General features: G+C 39.3%; 1 protein-coding gene across 1 annotated transcript in view; it reads right to left on the reverse strand.

Annotated features, from left to right (window-relative positions):
* Positions 1-14,527, reverse strand: part of COBLL1 (cordon-bleu WH2 repeat protein like 1) — a 165,443-nt gene extending 150,916 nt beyond the window's left edge. The window contains exon 1 of the mRNA XM_086370293.1: positions 14,227-14,527. The gene's annotated coding sequence lies outside the window, so the exon portion shown is untranslated. The remainder of the gene's footprint in view (positions 1-14,226) is intronic.
* Between the last annotated feature and the right edge of the window lie 957 nt (positions 14,528-15,484).

Here is a 15,484-nt window from a genome sequence, read left to right on the forward strand (position 1 = left end):
GCAGGGATTAATGCTAAAAGAGAATCTCAAACCAAGAATAGAGTTTTATAGTAGAATACTGAGAGATTTACAATAGCACTTTTATATGTGAGGCTATTTGATAGGGTCTTAGCAACAATTTGTTGGTTAATGGCTACAAAAATGAATGTTAACTATATTGTACACTTGTAACTTGCTTAGCATTGTACATCAACCATATTTCAATGAAAAATATCATTGGACAGTTTCAAATAAGAAGATGAATGTTAACTACTCAGTTTTTGTGTAACTAAGTTTATACCACAAGTAACAAGTAGACAAGTAATTTGCTGATCCGTACCCCCAACACTGATCTCTTGCCCAGGTTCACACAAATAATTTAAATAACACCCATCCCACCAATAACTTATCATTATGTATCTAGTTATGTTCATGCATTAAATTAAACCCAGCAATACATACAAGAACAATATTTAAGAACATGGTTTCACAAAGGAAACCATTTACAAAACAAAAAGACAACCTACCGAATGAGGAGAAAATATTTGACAATGATATAACCAATAAGAGGTTAATATCCAAAATACATAAAGAATTCATACAACATAAAAAAAAAAAACCAATTAAATGGGCAGGAGACCTGAACAGACATTTTTCCAAAAATGATACACAGATGGCCAACAGGCGTAAGAAAAGATGCTCAACATCATTAATCAGAGAAATGGAAATCAAAGCCACAATAAGATATCACCTGCCAGAATGGCTGGCATCAAAAAGCCCATAAATAACAAATGTTTGTGAGGATGTAGAGAAAAGGGGCCCCTTGTACCCTGTTGGTGGTAATATAAACTGGTACAGCCACTATGTAAAACAGTATGGAGGTTCCTCAAAAAACTAAATACAGGATTACCATATGATCCATCAATTTCACTCTTGGGTATATATCCAAAGAAAAGGAAAGCATTAACTTGAAAAGATATATGCACCCCAATGTTTATAGCAGCATTATATACAGTTGCTAAGATATGAAAGCAACCCAAGTGTGCATGAACAGATGAATGGATAAAGATGTGGCATACACACACACACACACATACAATGGAATATTACTCAGTTGTAAACTTTATAAGAACGAAAGTTTGCTATTTGCACAACATGGATGGACTTGAGGCTATTAGGCTTAGTGAAGTCAGACAAAGACAAACGCTGAATGATATCACTAACATGTGAAATCTAAAAAATAGAACAAATTAGTCCCTATAACAAAAAAAAGAAACAGACTCACAAATATAGAAAACAAACAGTAATTACCAGTGCAGAAAATGAAGAGGAGGGACAAGATAGGGGTAGGCAATTAAAAGGTACAAAGTATAAAATAATACACTTAGTATTTTACTAAATGTAAAATAAATAAGCTACAGGGATACGTTGTATAACAGAGAATATAGCCAGTATTTTGTAATAACTATAAATGGAATATAGGAGAAGGCAATGGCACCCCACCCCAGTACTCTAACCTTTAAAAATCGAAATCACTAAGTTGTACACCTGAAACTAATGTAACATTGTAAATCAACTATACCTCAGTTTTTAAAATAAGGTTTAAAAAAGGGGAACAAGAGAAAAGAAATGTTTTATATCTCATATAAGAATAATAGTGTCTATAAGGAACTATTGTTCAATATTTTTAGTAAGATTCAACTAACCTCACAGTACATGACTAGTTAGTAATGTATCTTTAATCATTTAGTGATCATCTAGCATGTGTTAAGAACCACATGGAATTAAGAATCGTGTGTGTGCACATGCACACACATGCATGTATGTGGAGAGAGAGAGATGAGGTTAATTCCAAGTTATTTAGCCAAAGCGAATCTTTATGCCAATGAAAAGACTGGTACAAAATTGTTCACAGAAGCTTTGCTTATAAGAGCTAAAAACTGTAAAAGGTCCAAATGTCTATAAATATAACAATAAAAATATATACTTACATGATGGAATATTACACAGCAATGAAAAAAATGAATTACTGCCAACAAAAGTATGTAGATGAATCTAACAGACATAATGCTAAGCCAGACACAAAAGAATTATTTGATTCCATTTATATGAAGTTTACAAATAAGCAAAACTAACCTATTGTGCTGGAAGTCAGAGTAATGAGGAGAGAGCAAGACAGAGGACTGACTCTAGGCTTCTAGAAATATTCTATATTTTGATCTGGTTTGTGATTACAAGTTCACATATGTAGAAATTCACTGAAAATGAAAAATTAAAAAAAAAAAGAATACGGTTTCCGCTTTTTAGGGTTTCACAATCTAGTTAATTTAATCAAACATACCAGGAAAGGATATTAGTACAGGAAATTGTACCCTGATTAAAGGATGCTTATTAAAACTTAATAACCACTTAATAACAGTAAAAGGGCAGGAGAGGGAGAACTAAATTCAAGTATCCATCATTAAGGGACTGGTTGTATAAATTATAGTCATCCCTACAAAGACATAACATGCAGTTATGGAGAAAACAATAGAGCCCTTTATGTAATAAAATAGAATATAAAAGGGTAAGAAACAATATGCATACACACACCCATTTCCTCCTGAGTGTAAGGAGATGCTCTGTCCAATGGAGTACACACCAGCCACATTGGGCTTTTCAGCACTAGAGAGGTGACTGATGTGACTAAGAAACTAAAATTCAAATTTTGCATAGTTTATCTATATTTCAAATCTAACAATGTCAAATATTTTTTTCTATTAAAGACAACTTTACTGTTCTGTAGAACTAGAAACATGTTAACCACTACATCATGCAATATATCATTTAAATTGAGTTTTTAAATCTAGCTCCTAGATTTAAAATTGTATTTGTGGCTCACATTATATTCCCATTGGACAGCACTGGTGTAGAGTATCCCACAAGGGTTTGTAAGAACCATAACATGATTGCCTCTAGGGAGAAAGCCTGGGTGAACAGCGTATAGGGAGAATCTCTCACTGTTTCATCATTTTTCTCTTTTGAATTCTGTGCCACTGAATATATTGCCTATTAGAAAAATAAGTAATAAAGTGATGTGACCTATAAATAACACTGTAGAGAATAACTGTCATTGGCATAGCTACTAATTAACATTCATGGAATCTCTCCTCCCACAAAACATACAGGGTATTTTTGAAGATGTTATATATACATTTTGGGGCAGAAAATGCTTTCTAATAACCTAAGATCACAGAAGTGTTTCACAAATTAATAGTACCAGAGTTACCAACTGAATGTAAGAGATTAAAGACTACAAGCCTCAATCTGCTAGTTTAGCGCCTGCGTAGTCTAGCAATTTTGCACCACTGCCTCTTCTGCCATCAGAGACTGTTCTGCTCTTCATTTTTCCATCACTGAATATATTTTGCCTATTTTCCTGTTCCTTTCTTCACCTACCTCCCCAAATAAAACTGTACCTTTCCACTTAACTCAGCATGCATCTATTTGGCTAACCAAAGAAGGAAAAATGTCAAGAAAATTCTCCCCTTTACAAACCATGAAATTTCACTTTTCATGAAACAAAAGTGTAGAAACATAAGCAGATCACTTAAGGGCTCAATATACAACTGAAATACACTTAATGTATTTAAATATAAAAAATCAAATTACAGATATTACCATTTTTCCCACTTTATTTTAAAAATAAATACTTTGAACATTGTTTCTGCACTGACATAGCCAATTTTAGACTTGTTTTCCTTTTTAGTTGAGCTGCAGGGCATGCAGAGTCTTAGCTCCCCAACCAGGGATCAAACCCACACCCTCTGTAGGAGAAGCACAAAGTCCCACCACTAAACCTCCAGGGAAGTCCCCAGTTTTAGAATTTTAAATACATATATCAGTGAAAACTGTTTCTTGTTGGCAGTGTTAATTTTAAACTGGGTTTCCAGGTTTCAAGGAAGAAAAAAGCCTCCATTCTCAACTCCTAAAGGCTCCTCTCCTTTTCTTGCATATTCTCCATCCACCTTCACAAGAGTCCCTGACTCAGGGCTGCACTGGTGAGTATCATCCTGAGGAAATACTCCAGGGGCCACAGAGATAAAGTGTGCAAAGTTCAGCCCTGAGACACACCCTCACCAGTCACACAGATCACAGGCCAGGATGCACACTCATCACAATGAACAAAGGCTTTGACTGGGTTTGAGAGCACAGCATTCTGAAATGCCTTTAACTAGTAAAGCAAAATAGCTAAGTGCCAGAATTTTAAAAAATTGTTTCTTGACAGGAAATTTTATGATATCCCCTGTGAGGACTGGTAAGTGGTAAAGATGTCGATGATAAAAACAGCTACCGCTGTACAACTCCCTGCCTTCTATACTGAATGTGCCTTCAGTACAGCCCGTCATTTCTGGATGCTCCTTTGGTTGGTCCTTTAACATCAACGGTACCTGGGATGCTTTTGTGTCCAAACCATTACAATTTTCTGGGGAGTTCCAGAAATTTGATCTCTTTACTTTGCCTAGATTTTACAGTGATATAAGGAAAATGTGAATTCCCCAAATCCAGGACATCCAAATATTCTACACTACCAACTTCAACTTGTGTTATGCTTAATACCTGGGAGAATACAAAAATTACAGCAAATATTCATTCAACACCTTCAGATAACTTTCAGAATTGCCACTAAGTTGAGCTTGAATAATCTGCTTAGTGTCCTAAATAACTGTGAGTCACACAAAAATAAAAGTCCAAAATATTTGGTGTACAACACACACACACACACACATATAATCCTAAATTTAATTAGGAAAGTCTAAAAATGCCTCTAAATGCATTCATTCTAGGCTATATCACTTATAACTACTAAATTAGCTGAAAACACATTCCTAGGCTTCACAAAGTTACCAGCACAAACTTCAGAACTATGTTTTCTTAGCATCGTCTAAGAGTGAATTTCCTATGTATTTCCACATACATACAGGATCACAACAGATGAACAGACTATATGAACTACTCTTGGACACTGCTCCTTTCAGATCAGACTGTATATCAAAAATGTATGATAAACTAAACTATAGGTTGGAATAAGTTCTAGATACAAAATTTGTCTTAATTATACGTAAGGGGGAAAAATCAGTATTATTTCCCTTTTCAGATCTAGTGTTAAATTAAATATATATTTTTTTTTCAGATGAAGTCACACCTAACTCTTCTGAGGTGGGGGAAAGTTCACTGGTAATAGAGTCAAACTTCTCCTGTTTTAGAGAAAGAGAAAAGTGAAGAAAGATGACTGGTAGCCTGGTATCAAAAGACAAATGTGTAAAAAGTAGTTTCTCTCCACCTGCCAACATTCTTTGCCACTTTCAGCTTTGCTCTTTTGAAACACAGCAAAAAAATTCTGTTTTAAGGTAAAGCATCTAACTGCTTTCCGGGAATGAGCACCTTATGTAGAAACAAGAGAGAGGGAGGTAGGACACGTTACTCAGTAGTCCTGCAGCCAGTAACAAACAGAACCACGCACACCCGAGAATAACGAGAGCTGCTCAGACCTCAAGACACAGAGGCTGTCCTGTAAGACAGGGACCCAGTCTATTTCCTGACTGTCCTGGAGCTGGGATACCTGACAAAAATGAGGAGGAGACTGCTCCTCTCTTGGCCACTTCCACTTTGTGTGTAACACGCAACCACGTGAGCGCAAAGAAGCAAAGCAATTCAATGGCTTTATATTTATCTTGACCACTGTGAACTCAATTGATCTGGAAACTACAGCACATCCATCAGACGTGGGAAAGGCAAAGTGGTAGCCATTTTCGGATTCAGCAACTCAATTTCCTGCTTTCCCAGGGCAACTGAACTGATATACACGACTATAGCAGCTGTTGAAACTCTGGCTGTTCCCCTTGGGGTTATTCTAATACTTCTTCACTTCCATTTCTCCAGACACAATAGCATGTGTGAATGTGCTTGTAATAGCAGGTGTACAGGTTACAGAGACGAAAATCAAGGACAGGTGATAAATGGCCCACCTAGATTTGAGCATCTTAACTCTATTTCCTTACAAATAAATATTGGTGTTAAGTATAGAAGCATCAATTGCATCACTACAAAGTAAAATGGTGTAATTTTAAAAAATACACCAAAACATATACAAAGTAGTTTTAATCTCTCAAATTAATTACATTGAGAAACAATGCATTTTTCCACTGATATTATTGTTTGAGACAGCAAAAGAGACACTGATGTATAGAACAGTCTTATGGACTCTGTGGGAGAGGGAGAGGGTGGGAAGATTTGGGAGAATGGCATTGAAACATGTAAAATACCATGTAGGAAACGAGTTGCCAGTCCAGGTTCGATGCACGATGCTGGATGCTTGGGGCTGGTGCACTGGACGGCCCAGAGGGTTGGTATGGGGAGGGAGGAGGGAGGAGGGTTCGGGATGGGGAACACATGTATACCTGTGGCGGATTCATTTTGATATTTGGCAAAACTAATACAATTATGTAAAGATTAAAAATAAAATAAAATTAGAAAAAAAAAAATGAAAAAAAAAAAAAAATAAAAGTTCAACCAAAAAAAAAAAAAAACATATTGTGATTCCCTTGGTATTCAACCCTATTTAAAATCAAGTTACACCCTACATGAGAAAATCAAAATCATTATTTTAAAAGCAGATCCACATTTTGAACCCAAAGTGTTGTATCTCAGGTTCTTTTCTGATCCCACTGCAGAGGCTCAACTCTGAACCATTTTGAAAGTGAAACTCGCTCAGTCGTATTCAACTCTTTGTGACCCCATGGACTATACAGTCCATGGAATTCTCCAGACCAGAATACTGGAGTGGGTAGCCTTTCCCTTCTCCAGGGGAATCTTTCCAACCCAGGGATCGAACCCAGGTCTCCCACATTGCAGGTGGATTCTTTACCAGCTGAGCCACAAGGGAAGCCCAAGAATACTGGAGTGGGTAGTCTATTCCTTCTCCAGCGGATCTTCCCAACCCAGGAATCTAACCACGGTCTCCTGCATTGCAGGCAGATTCTTTACCAACTGAGCTATTTTAAAAAATCAAATCCCATCCAATATGGATGGCATTTTCACTTTTAATTCCATCCAAAGCAATTTTCTCCAAGCCTGAGGCAACCAAGGAAAACCCCTGTCCTATTAACCCATACTCTTTTTCAAAAAGTAATTATTTATTTACATTGTCTCTAAAGCTCTGCTTTCAGTGGAGGAGGGCATTCAATAGGAAGGGTACATGAGTACCTACAGGAAAGAACAGGAATTCAGACATCATTCTTCTCCCTGCTCACCTAGCACCTCCATCCTCACCATGTCACAACCACATACCTGAAAGCCATAATGAGGCTACCCGTTTTTTTTTTTTTTTTTCTAGAGAGTAGAGGTTAAGAAAATGACTCAGTTAAGCCTGCCTCTGTCTGAGCTATCAGTCTGAGCTACACAGAGTGAAAAGGCACATCACGATACTGCCCCATATAGGATACCTAAATATCTTCATTTGTTCCCTGTGAAACTTGGAAATTGTAACCTTTGTAAAGATGTGTAGCTATTTAAAATACAGTAAAAGTTGCGAATAATTCTTAGTTTTTGGCTTTCTACGAGTTGAACTTAAACTGTTTCTCCTGTCTGCATTCTTTGCTGTTGTGATGATGAGATGAGTATCCCATTTAAAGCATTTCTTGGTCAAACTACTCCACAGTTCAACTCCACAGCACTTTTTTTCCATCCCCCCCCAGCTTTATTGAGATATTATAGAATGCAGTATTTTTACATACTTGACAGAAAAACTAAAGTGGAAAAGACTGACCATTACTAATTCTTAGCAAAACTGTGGAACGACTAGAACTTTCACATGTTGCTGATGGGAAGTATAAATTGGTGGAATCACTTTGGAAAAATGATTGTCTATAAAAGATGAATATACATGCATACTCTTCTGACTTAGCAATTCCACTCCTAAGTATACATGCTCATCTGAAGTGAGATTGTTTTTAATTATTTTTTTTTGTATTTTGACTGTATGGTGTGGCACACAGGATCAGGGATTGAACTCAAGCCTCTGCAGTGTAAGTTTTGAATCCTAACCACTAGACTACCAGGGACTCCCTTCCACAGGTTTTTTTCTTTTTTCTTTTAATGTCCAAAGTCAATAAATAGTTTCAACTTATTTAAGTTTATAAGCAGCAGTGTGAACTTAAAGTATGGGGTGGGGGAAACAAGCTCACTCTAGCATTTTTCTAAAGACTAGTCCGTCTTTGAGAATCTTTTCCAAGGGATTCATTCCTCAGATATGAAGTTTGTATCAAAACTGAAGACATTTGGCCCTTTATAAATAGCCATGGGAAACTTCTTTCTCCCATACTTTTAGTTTGTTTTTACTGTAACAGATGGGAAAAAATTTAGCAAAGTCATTAAAAAAAAAAAAGGTCTTCTAATAACTGTCACTCTAATGTTAGAGCACTAAAAGCTGCAGGATATGAAACACTATTATAAAGACAGTTTGCTTAACTGAAAATAGGTATAGGCTGAAAAAAACTAGATAGGAATTAAGTATACCTTTGGTCAAGCTTCTCCTAGGCACGTTTGTTTCTAAACACCTCTATCATACATCAGTCATTTTTCATGACAGAATCTCCAGCACAGAAGTGTAGAACTTTTCTTTAAAATATATTTTGATATCACATCAATGTTATAATTTCCACATTGCTTGCCAACAGGCCAAGCCTAAGTTTTCAGTTGGCAGGGGCAGGAGGAAACACAACCACTAAAAAAAAAAAAAAAAAGAAAGAAACACAACCACTGATCACCACTGAATATAAATGCTTACTAGAAGAATTATCTTGCTTTATGCAAACAAATATCATTTTGTTCTAATTTATAAGTTCAATACTTACATGCCTCCCTCCCAAGTAAATAAATTTGGAATCACCACTACTTCATTTACCAATTTCATAAGTTGGCCCATGGGATCAGCAAACTTTTTCTGTACATGGACAGAAGGCTAATATTTTTAGCTTACAGATCATAATATCTCTGCCCGGACTACTCAGCTATAATATGAAAGCAGCCATAAACGATATGCAAATGAGTGGGTATGGGCGTGTGCCAATAACGCCTTACAAAGACAGGTAGAGGATAAGGGATTACCATCTGGACTATGAGGAGAATTCCTGAAACTCAACAGCCAAAAGAAGCAAACCAAATGAAACACAGGCAAAAGCTTTAATAGACATTTCTCAAGAGAAGATATACAAATGGCCAATAAGCATGTGATATGATGCTCAATATCATTAGAGAAAAGCAAATCAAAACTACAACGAGATACCATCTCACACGTAACAGAATGGTTGCTTTCAAAAAAATAAAATAACAAGTGTTGGCAAGGATGTAGAAAAACCAAAAGCCTTGTGCTCTGTTCTGGGAAATGCAAAATGGTATAGCTGCTATGGAAAACAGTAAAGCTGTCCTTGAAAAAATTAAAAATAGGATGACCATGCTGTGTGTGCTGTGTTAAGTCGCTTCAATCGTGTCTGGCTCTTTGAGAACCAATGGACAGTAGCCCACCAGGCTCCTCTGTCCATGTGATTCTCCAGACAAGAATACTGGAGTGGGTTGCCATTTTCTACTCCAGGGGATCTTCCCGATCCAGAGATCGAATCTGCGTCACTTTTGTCTCCTGCATTGGCAGCAGGGTTCTTTACCACTAGCGCCACCTGGGAAGCCCAGGATGACCATAAGATCTAGTAATTCTGCTTCAGAAGAACTGAAAGCAGGGTCCCAAAGAGATAGCTAAACACTCGTGTTCCTAACAGCTACACAGTAGCTAAAACATGGGGAGCAACCCGTGTCCATCGATAAATAAATGCATAAAAGTAAATTGCTATTCAGTCTCAAAAAGGAAGGAAATTCTGATATACGATACAACATAGATGAATCTTGAGGATACTATAATAAGTGAACTAAGTCAGTCACAAAAAGACAAAAGACTGATTCCACTGATGCGAGGTAATCAGAGTAGTCCAAAATCATGCAGATAGAAAGCGGAAGAGCAGATGTCAGGAGTGGTGGGGAGAAGAGAAATGGGGAGTTAGTGTTCAAAGGGTACAGAGTTTCTATTACGCACGATGAAAAGAGTTCTGGAGACAGACGGTGATAACAGTTGCACAACAATATGAGTGTACCCAATACTGAACTGTACACTTATAAATGGTTAAGATGGTAAATTTTGTGTATACTACACCACAATAAAAAAAAAGGAGGAAAACATAATACAAACAGATAGCGGGCCCATTTCAACCTTCTGAACAAAGTTTGCTGACCAATGAACCATGACATTATATTTTAAATCCTAAGCATATGCTTTTAAAGTTAATATCAAAGTACCACTTCTACACTAACAGCACTTTCTTTTTTTTCCTGCATAGTTACAAATAGTTTTTTTGTAAAACTCTTTAGATCAGGAGCCAGTCTCCCCGTGCCCAGAAAAATGTATTTTATATAAAATAAGGGCTCACAAGTTTTGACTAATTAATTGCATTAGAGCAGTTGTCTCAATAACATGAAGCTTGAAATCTACTATATAAATACAACTGGCATTTCAATAATTAGGTTAAGTGATAACAGTATTAAATTACCCTCTAATACATTCAGAGAAAATTATAGACTTTGAAGAAAATGTCTAGCAGTGTCTTAATAAACACTTTTATTTTTCTTATTTGGTCAAAAATCCTACATTTGAAACTATGCTATAATAAATTTAATTGCTGTCTAAGAGCAAAAATAAGTACAGCTATGACATATCTGTCATCTGACAAAAAGAAAGGTGCCAGTTTACTATGAGATAAATCATCCCAAACACATGAAAATGTGAAATATGACTTTAAAGATATAAACCAAAAATTTAAGTTCCTTTTAAATGGTAGGCTTTGGGTTTTTTTCATATGCATTCAATTTTGTAGGATTTTGTTTTTTTTAAGATACTACAAACATAATTTTAAGAAGAATCAAGACAACATATGCATAAGGCCACTTTAAATAATTCATTCAGTATCATCCAGGGTAGCAAACATCCTGGGTAACAGGCCTAGGGATGAAGAGCATAGTTTTGGGGATCAGACCTTGTTTTTATTACTCTTGCATATCTTAGCATTGTATAGCCTTGCGTATGTTAATTAAGTTATCTGAGCCCCAGTTCCAAAATCATAAAATGGAGTTAATGTACTTCCTCAAAGAGTAAAAAAGTAAAATAAAAATTAAACAATACTATAGAGCATCTAAATGGAATCTTTCAAAAGGTAAAAAGAAAGCTGAACTCTAGGGTCTTGAGTTCGCTAAAAATGATTAATAGCAGCCTCCATTCCATTTATGGCTTCATCTCTATCTCAGCTGGTGATACCTGCTTAATCAGTGATTCTCAGATCTGGATGCATATTAGAATCACCTAGCAGTATTTTAAAATTCCCCATGTCCTCCTCCCCTCCTAGACCACTTAAAATTAGGATAGGTAGAAGTGTGAGAGCATGTGTACCTATTTTAAAGATACCCAGGTGATTATGTTGAAACCTTTGCTAAGGCATTCAGCTTCTAAGTAGTCAATACATGTTAGCTAACAAGACCTGTTTAAACAATCAAAAGTAAAACTTTCGAACCAAAGCCTCCAAATAAAAACTAAAGGAAGCAGCTGCTAAATCATTTCTTCTTAGTTTTTTTTTTACTATGCCTTCAATTAGTTCCATAGTTCCAATGCTGCAAGATGATAAAGAAATATGCAAATGTGCCATGCCTGAAAATTTGTTTCAGAATCAAAACACCAATAAGGTCCCTCAAAGCAAGGTCAACTTTTGACATTTAAATTTCAAAGAGTTAAAAATATCTATCTACTTTGGCAAGTAAAATCACCAGCACTAGTAGCTCTAAAGATAATGTATCCAGCTGATATGTTATCATATTGTGATCTGAAAAAGATTAAAAGCAATTAATGCAATGAACTAGGCGACTAACACCCTGGGTTTTTCTTCAGGTTTTGCCATTAATTTGCTCTAGGCCTTCGAAAATCACTGTCTCTGTGCTTCAGATTCTCATTTGTAAAATAAGGAGTTGCATTAAATTTCTTTAAAATGACGTGTTACAAGGATCTAAAACTTGGAAAAGTACATACAGAAGCATCCTTTAGAGCAGCAATATTCAAGAATAAGGACTAAGCTAGGCCTCATAAGTTATTGGAGTCATGAATCATGATTAGTAAAGAATGTACTTTCCAAACCTAACATTTTATTATAACATATAGATTGGCCCTACCACTTCCCAAAGAATTGTCCATCTCTTTGATAATTCCTTTTTTTCCCTCAGAATTAAAACCTTTTTAATGTACTGGGGTTTTGAGAAAAAAGAACAAAAGTAATATTGAATAATGAATATTCAACAAATACTATATAACAGGCACTTGGAATACACCCAGGGACAAGATAGACAAGTGAAAGCAGAGAAGTAATTTTTTTGGTTAACATTTATACCTTTCAAATATTGTTAACGTCTCCAAATAATACAGAGTAAAATGATATGGGGGAGGGGATGCTATTTTAGATGTTGAAGCATTTTTCAACTTATCTCTTTTTAAATTTGGAGAAGGCAGGACAAATTTTCTAAAATGTATTTTCTTCATATTTGAGAAGTTAGATAAAGCAATTTTATACATTCTTTTGTAGCACAGAATTTCAGTTTAACCTTTAAATCCTCAAAAGTAAAATCTGAAGTGTCCTACTACAGTCGTGCTTACCATTAGAAAGCTCTTCTCATTTCCTTTATGTCAGAGGCATCTGACCTCGCCTATTTTACTCACAGAATTATTTGACTTCTGAACACCCATAAAAGTATACTAGTGTTATTTTGTGTACATGCATATGCTGGGTTCTTTCTTTTTTTTTTTTAATAGTATCTGTGTGTGTGCTCAGTAATGTCAGACTCTCTGCAACCCTATGGACTGTAGCCCGTCAAGCTCCTCTGTCCCTGGGATTTTCCAGGCAAGAATATTGGAGTGAGTTGCCATTTCCTCATCCAGGGGAGCTTCCCCAGTCAGGGATCCAACCCTCCACTCCTGTCTCCTACATTGCAGGCAGATTCTTTACCACTGAGCCATGGAGGAAGCCCAAATAGTACCTTAATCTAATCCACTTTCAAATTCACCAATTTAATACTATTTTATTTTGAGGTAACCTGAATACATTTCAGTATTCCCGCAGCTGCCTTTAGACGTTCATGCTTTTATGATTAATATCTTCCTGCCAAGGTACTTCTTTCCCCATACATCCTAATGTGATAATATATATGATCATATCTAAATAATGAAAAAACTAGGTAAAGAATAGGAACGGAAGTCAACAGAAATACAGCTGTTCGCAGAGGGGAGAAGATAACTAATTGGAAGAAAAAGAATTAATTCATACACTGCATGTTTCCTCTACGTAAGCATTATACTAAATATCTTTTATATTAGTCATGCTGCTTTGAGACTTTTCCATGTTTCCTCTAGACAACTGCCAATGTTCGAATGGTCTCTGATGAATAAACATGCTGTGACTTGCTTCTAAGGAAACGTGTGTCATGTTCCGGGGTAAAAATGATTTTTCTACTCTCAAATCAAGAAAACTGTACAACTCTCATTCATTAGCTATAAAACAGACTTTTCCTTCCTTTTCTGAATGTTCATGGTCTCTTGAGAGCACTGCTGTGTTCCGATTAACTATCGGAAAAGAAACTGAATTGGGGGAATATTTGAAGGAAAATGTTACACTTTCCCAAAGGGATTTCCCACTTCAGAAGTTCAACTAGCGCCCATGTTAAGCCTACACTGTTTACCAAGACGAAGGTTATTCTCAGGTTCTCCCCACCTCTTGCAGAACTACCTGTTCTCATTACTGTTTACCCAAACGCTTAGCAAGGTGATTATTAGCATATCTGGCAGGAAGACGTGCTCCACTGAATATTAACTCACCATGTGACAGCCCCTTCCATTCCAATCTCTCCTAAACATGTGAGGGTACAAAGAAATGTACCCTGTCTGCGGTCTGACTCTGCGCTAGACTTTGGCACTGGCAATTGGCCACAGGCACACACATACCCCCAATCGGAGGCGCGCACCCGGCCGGGTCCCGGAACTGTCATTGCGGGCTGACAGCTGGCACACCGTCCTGTCGCCCTCCACCCGCTCGCAGAAAACCTCTTCCTTACAGTCACCTTGACACGGCTCACCTGCTGAGCCTCAGCCCTCGGCCAAGGAAACTTTTTTCCCTTTCTCAGGAGTTCACTTACAGGTACCGTCCGCCGGTCTCCCAGAGCCCCAACAAGGAGCCCTTTGTTACCATTTTTGCTCCCGGAGTCTTTACCCAATTCTTGGCATTCAGCTGCCCTTTAGCAACTCAGAGCAGCCCGGGTAGGAAAGCAATCAAAAGCTACCGAGCCCCCACCCTGGGGCGGCCTCCGAAGAGGCCGGGAGGAAGCAGCCCCGTCGGCCGCGTGTCCCGCGGCTGGTGAATTCGGCCGCCGACGGGGCGGCGAGCTGCCAGCCAGGTGACGGATGAAGGCCCGGCAGCTCTCGACCTCCCGGGTGAGCGGCGGCGCGGCGCTCGAAGCTTACCCTGCGGGTGCGGCCGGCAGGAGTGCCGCCGGAGCGTCCTGCACGCGCGGGGCTCGGCCGTCCATCGCCTTGCGGGGCGCTGCGCGGGCTCTGGCTTCGAGGCGGCGCGTCACTGCTGGAGTGGGAGAGGCCGGCGGGTCAGGGCGGGACGCACGTTTACCCGAGGCCCAAGCGGGGCTGGCCGCACAAGAGCCCGCCCGAGCCGCCCCCAGCCCGGGACCCGCCCGCCCGCCTCCAGGGTGCGCTTCCACCTGCGGGCCCGGCTCCCCGCCCGCGGGCAGCGCCGCCGCCTGGTCTAGCGGCCGCCCGGAGCGGTGGCGGCAGGAGGCGGCGCTGCAGCCCCCGCCCCGCGAGGTTACCGGGTAGCCATTTGGCGCCTCTCGGGGAGGGAGCGGAGCTGCCCAGGCTGGAAGGAGGAGGAGCGGGGCGAGGCGCATCGGCACAGCCGCCACGCCGGCAGCGCGATCCCGGGCTCCGCCGGCCGAGTTCGCACAAACAAAACGCCCTGGGAAAACTTTCCGCGAAGAAAAGTTGGGAGGGCGCCTTTGTTTTTTCCCACCCAGGGTTCCTACTTTCTTTTCAAAAGGACACAGTGGCTCCCTGTTCTCTCCCGCGGCTTCCTCTCCCACTCTTCCCTCCCTCGGCCGGCGCTCTCGCGTTCGGCTGCCAGCCGGGACTGGGAGGAAGAGAGCGGCAAGCCTCTCCCAGACTCTGCCCCGCGCGGGCGGGCCAGACAGCGCCTCTTCTGCCCGTGGGCGGGTGCGGGGCGGTGCGGAGCCTCTCGCCGGGCCGGCTCACTCACCCTGCCCCATCTCCGTCCCTGGAGCCCGGGAGCTCGCAGCCGCCTCCGCCAGACGGCCGCCCAGAAGTGGC

The sequence above is a fragment of the Bos grunniens genome, chromosome 2, assembly GCF_055505025.1.
Source record: "Bos grunniens cultivar Pamir isolate PY7600 chromosome 2, Bosgru_T2T1.0, whole genome shotgun sequence".
NCBI lineage: Eukaryota > Metazoa > Chordata > Mammalia > Artiodactyla > Bovidae > Bos > Bos grunniens.